Here is a 6,804-nt window from a genome sequence, read left to right as displayed (position 1 = left end):
GAAAATCATCATTCATGGATCCAAAATTATATTCATATATTTTTATTGATGTATGTTGATGTATGATTTAATATGTTGATATATATTGATACATGATGATGTATGAATAATTGTGAATGAATGATGATGTATGGTTGGGCCATGGATGAAGCTTATAGGTTAAACTAATGTAATTTTATCTTTGGATGAATGTAATTAAGGCTTTGATTTAGCCGTTTGAAAGTTCAATGATGTAATTTAATTTTTTCCATTGTATTTCAAATTGTAAATATTTTTAAAGCCATGTAATCTTCGTCAAAGGATGCTATGAAGCTTCAAGAAGGTCCAAGAGGGTTAAATTAGGCTTCAGGAATTTTCTGGGATTTTTTAGAAATTTTCCGGAATTTTTCTGGAATTTTGTAAGGCCTAATTTAATTTCTGGAATTTTTATTTAATTTCTGGCGACTGGAGAGTTGTCGGCGGCAAGGTTTTGGACGGAGATCAAGAGGGATTGATGGGAAATAATCCCATGTGACGCGGCTAATGATAGACCCTCGCGCATTACTTAGAGCATATAAACGTTAAAAGCTGAATCCATTGGCCATTTAAATTGATTCTGTCTGTTATTTATTTATTTAACTGATGCACGGAATAATTAATTGTTTATTATTATTATTCATGCATTGGATCCATTATATTTAATTAAATGACTTGATTTATATTAATTAAATTATGAAAATTAATTGGATTTGATTACTAATTAATTTGAGAGCACTTATTGGGAAACGAAAAATTATTTTTGTAAATCATTTTTAAAGTGTGCCTCAAATTAAATATTAGTGAATCGTTTAAAGTCCAAATATTTTCTAAATTTAATTGGATTAAAATCAAGACGTTTTGCATGCATTATATCATGTAAATGAATAAAATGAAAACCCTAATTATGAAGGATTAAAAATTGAGTGGGAGCGGGGATTTTTATACATTGCCCCATGGCCTTCGTTATTAACACCATTGTAATTAGATCTTCAAAAATAAGACCCCACGCATGATTTGAAGAGTCTTAATATTACAAGAATGGTTGTCTCATGAAAATAATAATATTAAATGTTCATTGTAATTAGATCTTTAAAAATAAGGCCCTATGCATGATTTAAAGAGTTTAGATTATAATGACAAGATATTTAATGTTTTATTTTTCATTAGAGCTTTAATAACGTTATACACTCAATCTAAAATCAATAGTGTTAGCTCCCCAACGGAGTGGTCTACACTAGGTGATTTTAGAAAGGTTAAACATAATCGGGAATCATTTCATATAGATAGACGAGGCATTGTCTTAAGAGATATGGAGATGATGGGATTTGCCCGCCAATAGCAATAGTGAACTTCGCCAACCGAATAAGTTATTGGCGTATTGGTTATCCGATTTTTCATGCAGTGGTTAAGGGACCCACATACTATTTTAATGGAAGTTCTCACCTAATAGTAAATGAATCTCAACAATAGTAATAATGAACTCCTCCAACAGGATAAGTTATTGACATATTGATTGGTTGATTTATTATGCTGCAGAGTTGAGAGACCCGCATTAATTAAAAGGGATTGTTCACCAATAATGATAATGATCTCTTGTTCGATTGAGATTTATTATGTGGTTAACAAACTCATTTTAATTTTAAATATGCATGACAATATTAATAATTCACCTTGCATATTGTATGAATGCATTTATATTCAGATTAATTATGTCTAATCCAGTTTATCTGCTTGCTTACATATTCAATGTAACTGGACCTCATTAATATTGACTGGGAAAGGAACTTAGATATTTTATTCACAACGTAAGGGTACAAACGTATTTACTACTCCTAAACCTAATCCTTTTACTTTAAGATACCCAAGAGAACATTAATGCTTTGAATAAGTGAAATAAGGCAAATGAGATGAATTGGTGCACTATTCTAGAGTTTACCTCGAATACACTCCAAAGCTAACATTTACATTATTTTATTTTCTTTAAGCATCATGTTAAATGTCAATAAGATGTTTTGGTGAGATTAGATAGAGAGTATGTCAAAGTACTATATCAGACTTGAATATCATCAAGATAGCCTAAGGAACTCCAGTATGAAATCGAATTTTGGAAAATGATTGTTTATTATTTAAAAATTAGCTGGAGATTAATAGGGCTGACTTGGGTGATAAGTTTCAAGTTGACATGATTATTGCCTTGTTACCAAACTCGTTTGACTCTGTTAGAGTGAACTAAATAAGGAATCAGTTTGAGTTCACACTCGCTGATATTCTTATAGAATTGGTAATAGATGAAGAGATAATCAAGAGTATGGGCGTTCCTATCAATCTAACCTAGTCTATACCATCTTCTTCTAGGCCCAAGTGGATGGGCAAAGCAAAGAAAAAGGATGATCATAGGACTAGGCTAGCACAAAACATGGGTATCCAAAAGGTTAAAGGGAATAAAGCAGTGTATGTTGAGGGCAAAGAAAACTGTTTCTTTTATCGTTAACTAAGATACTAAAGGACAAACTGTCTAAGCAATGACGTGGCATAGGAAAATATATATTTAATCATTGAGCCATGTTATGTGGTTGTATCTATTAATTCCTGATGAATAGATTCTGAAGCCACTAAACATGTTTGCAATTCATTGCAAGGATTTCAGGAATCCAGAAGCCTTGATGGTATGGAATATATTTGTACTTGACCTGATGTCAAGGTTGTAACTAAGTCAGTGGGAGTATTACATCTGAAATTAGAGAGTATGAGGATATTAATATTAGAGAACTATCTTTATGCACAGATGTTAGACGCAATCTCATTCTTAGTTCACTTTTGGTTTATAAAAACTGTGTTGTTATTTTGTAAAACTGGTTTTATAAAATTGAATAGATATGCGATTGCTTCTGGTGCATTGAAAGATAGTTAATATACTATAATCACAAACTCTTAAGATTTGCAGGATGTAGAAATTAATGTTGCATATTCTAGATTGAATGTTAAGAGAAAAATTGTTATTCCTGACTAATTGTATTTTTAGTGTCTATTTTTGGGTTATAATCAGTCAAAATGAGATTCAAAGATTGGTCAAAGAAGGTTAATTACCTAGTGAGGCAGAGGAGCCTAAACCAAACTTGTGAACCCTGTTTTGAAGGATAGATAACTCTAAGGGCTTAATCAGCCAGATGAAATAGACATAAAGGACAATTGGAGTCGGTACACACTGACACGTGTGATCTTATGAACATCCAAGCAAGATTACTCACGTTTTGGATAAGTTTATCTGATGCAACACAAGTCTTAAACTCTTGGTATATTCTGAGAAGGTCAAGACTGATGTGGAGCACAGATTAGGTAAACTTATCAAGACACTTCGATCTAATCGAGGATATGAGTATTTCTTGGGATAGTGCAAAGACTATATGGTCAATGAGGATGTTGTGTACCAGTTTTCCGCAATTGACGCTCAATGGATTGAGGTGTCAAATAGGAATAACAGAATTTCCGTTTAACATGGTTAGATCTATGAACAGTTATGCTACATTATCTCTTTCATTTAAGAGTTTAGTGTTAATGATATCGATGCACATTATGAACTGCATTCCATCTTAGTCTGTCTCAAGGATACTGTTTGAGCTGTGTTTTTGACCAAATCTTAGTTTGAATCACATGCACATATGGGGTAGTCTTGCACATGTGCGCTTGATATGGACAAGTAAGTTGGAAGCAGATCATAGGCATGCTATATTTGATAGCTACTCTAAAGTCACTAGGATGGATTATTTTATGATCTCAAAGATAAAAGTTGATTGTTTTCACTCACTGTTTATTTATAGGAGAATCATATTATGAATCACATACCTAGTAGCATAATGTTAGAGAATTTGGTATGAGTACCAGATGTACCACATGTGAACACACTTATTATAGAGATTGAGAATAATATATGAAATCCCTATTGATGCGTTAGCATCATCTAGTACACAGATTCTTGCATCGGTACATTGATGTAGTGGGAGGATTATCATCTAATCCAACAGAATCATGTTTTTAGGTGAGACCATTATGGACATCCCTATTAAACATAAGTTGGACCCAGTAAGCTACACGGAAGCGTGAACCGATATGGATACAAATCGTTTTGGCGAGTTACTATGAAATCAGAGTTGGAATCTATGTATTCTAATAAATTCTGAAATCTTGTAGAACTTTCTAGTAGGGTGATTCCTATGGAAGGCAAGTTAATCTATAAAAAGATACCAGAAGATTTCTTAGTGAATAAATTACGAGTGTACAAGGGAATGTCATTATTTTTCTGATTCTAGATATATTGATGACATCATACTCATTTAGGATGATGTGGAAGTTTTGTCATCAATAAATAGGTAGTTGTTCAATTACTTTGAAATGAAGGATCTTTAAGATGTAAGCTATATTCCGAGGATCAAGCTTTTGCAAGATCAGGTTAAAAGGAAAATAGGCTTATGTTAATAATCCTACATTGATAAAGTTTTGACCAGGTTTGGTATGCATAACTCAAAGAATGAGTTCTTGCTTTATTGATATGGATTGCTCTCTCTAGTAAGTAGTTTTCCAAGACTAGTAGAGGAGATTGAGCAAATGAGACTGGAACTATATGCTTTGGCATATGGAAGTCTCATATATGCCATGGTCTATACCAAATAGGACATCCGCTACATAGTAGGGATAGTTAAAAGATATCAATCCAATTCTGGACTTGATAACTGGTCTGTTGTGAAAAATATCATTAAGTACCTAAGGAGGACCAATGATATCATACTCATTTATGGATGTGATGATATGGCCCTAGTCAGGTATGCTAGTTCTGATTTTAAATCAGAAGTAGATACTATGAGGTTCATGACTTAGTGTTTGTTCACTTAATGGAAGGGAAATCAGTTGGTAGATTGTTAAGCAGATTTCAACTGCTGACTCTTAAAGGCGGCAAAGGAAGCCTATTGGTTTGATCTCACTGATTTAGAGGTTGTGTAGCCAACCTATCAAGCTATATTGCGACAATAGTGTAGAAGTAGTCCAAACTAATGACCCAAGGTTCTATAGAGGAACAAGATACACTGAGAGGAAGTATCATGTTCAACATGATATTGTCCGGCAAGAAAATGTACTTGTAGCTAGAACATTGCGTTGGAACACAACTTTGTTGATCCATTATCAAAGATGTCATTGATCAATAATTTTGATCATCATCTGGATAACATTGGAGTTAGGTGCAATTTGAATTGGCTATGAGGGCAAGTGGGAGCTGTTGGGATTTATATGCCCTGGCATAGCAAATTCCTGTTTGGATTAAAGTGACATATGTTCCTGACGTTTCTGAAATATTTATGTTTTATACAATTGGTGAATTCAATGTATTATATTTCGATTCATTATAGAATTGATAGTGTCCATTTGATTACAAGAGATATTTATATATATGTATGTGATGGCAATCAATGCATGATATATAAATAGTAATCATAAATGGTTCATAGTCGGTAATTATGGATGGACTAATAATTAATTAAGATTTGAACTGGATCCGCGTTAGGTTGAGATATATTGCGAGAGCCGTCGTATGCAATTGCTCCCTATCACCGTCATGGCATTTGACTCTTAAGCATGAGAAAATTATAGACTCTTTTATTAATTAATAATTACTTTGATTTGTTTGGCGGATTCTTCGGGATCCTTAGACCGACACTTTGGGTAGTTGTGTAATTAATAATTAGAGGGTTATATTTTCAATATTTGCATCATTGCTATTTGTATTTATTTTGTATTGATTATGGTTGATCACAAAGTAAATTCGAAGGCCTTCGTGTGTTTTTAGACAAAATGATTTATTATATATTTATTTATTTAAATTATTATTTTTGTCAAACAAATGTTTTATTGTGATCGAGTCAGAAATAATCAAAGGTACCAAAATAAATATATTAATTAAGTAGTCGGATTGATGGCTATATTTATCCGATAACTAATTATGCATAGAGGGGTCAAAGTGCAATATTGACTTAGAGGTTATTTATTATTTAATTGGAGTTCAATTAATTTCTTTTAGTGGAGTAGAAATTAATTTATGAATTAATTGAATTGGGTCCATGGACCGGGCCAATTATTAATTCATTGTAGCCAATAAAATAATAGGCCCAATGGATTCTCACTTATAGCCCAACTTGATATTGGAATCATATTAGATTTGAGACATATGAATTAGAGATGGAGAAGGAATTGTTGTTTCCTTTTCTTTATTTTTATGTTGCCTATAAATATACATGGTCTATGTATATTTTATTGGGTAATTTTTATGAGAAGGAAAAAGGAATAAATTTTCTCTCTCTAGAAAATTAGGGTTTATGTTCTCATCTAATGGAGGCTCCCACAAACTTAGTTTTCCAAGGTAATTCATGAAGGCTTTTGAGTGATTCCTAAAGGCAAAATAATTACCAAGAAGATGGAGATCCAAGGAGAAGGCACCTTGCTAAGGGATCTACAATAAGTGAGAACATTCACTTTAGAGGAAAGTTTTAAAGGTTTACTCAGACCTTTGATGTAAGTATTCAATCCATTAATTGAATGATACATCATATTTTTATTTTTGTATAAAACTTGTCTCTATGTGATAAATCAAGATCTATGAATCAAAATCCCTCGAAAAGTTTTTAAAACTTGCACGTTTCCCAACAACCCATTATTTTACTTTTAAATTCGGGCTTGCAACTCAGGCTTAGATTCAAAGTAAAAAATTCGGGTTACTCCTAATCCTTATACCAAAAATTT

The sequence above is a fragment of the Cornus florida genome, unplaced genomic scaffold, assembly GCF_030987335.1.
Source record: "Cornus florida cultivar Cherokee Brave unplaced genomic scaffold, ASM3098733v1 CherokeeBrave_3.0.0_Hap2_Chr05, whole genome shotgun sequence".
Classification (NCBI taxonomy): Eukaryota; Viridiplantae; Streptophyta; class Magnoliopsida; order Cornales; family Cornaceae; genus Cornus; species Cornus florida.
This window is presented reverse-complemented; position numbering follows the sequence as displayed.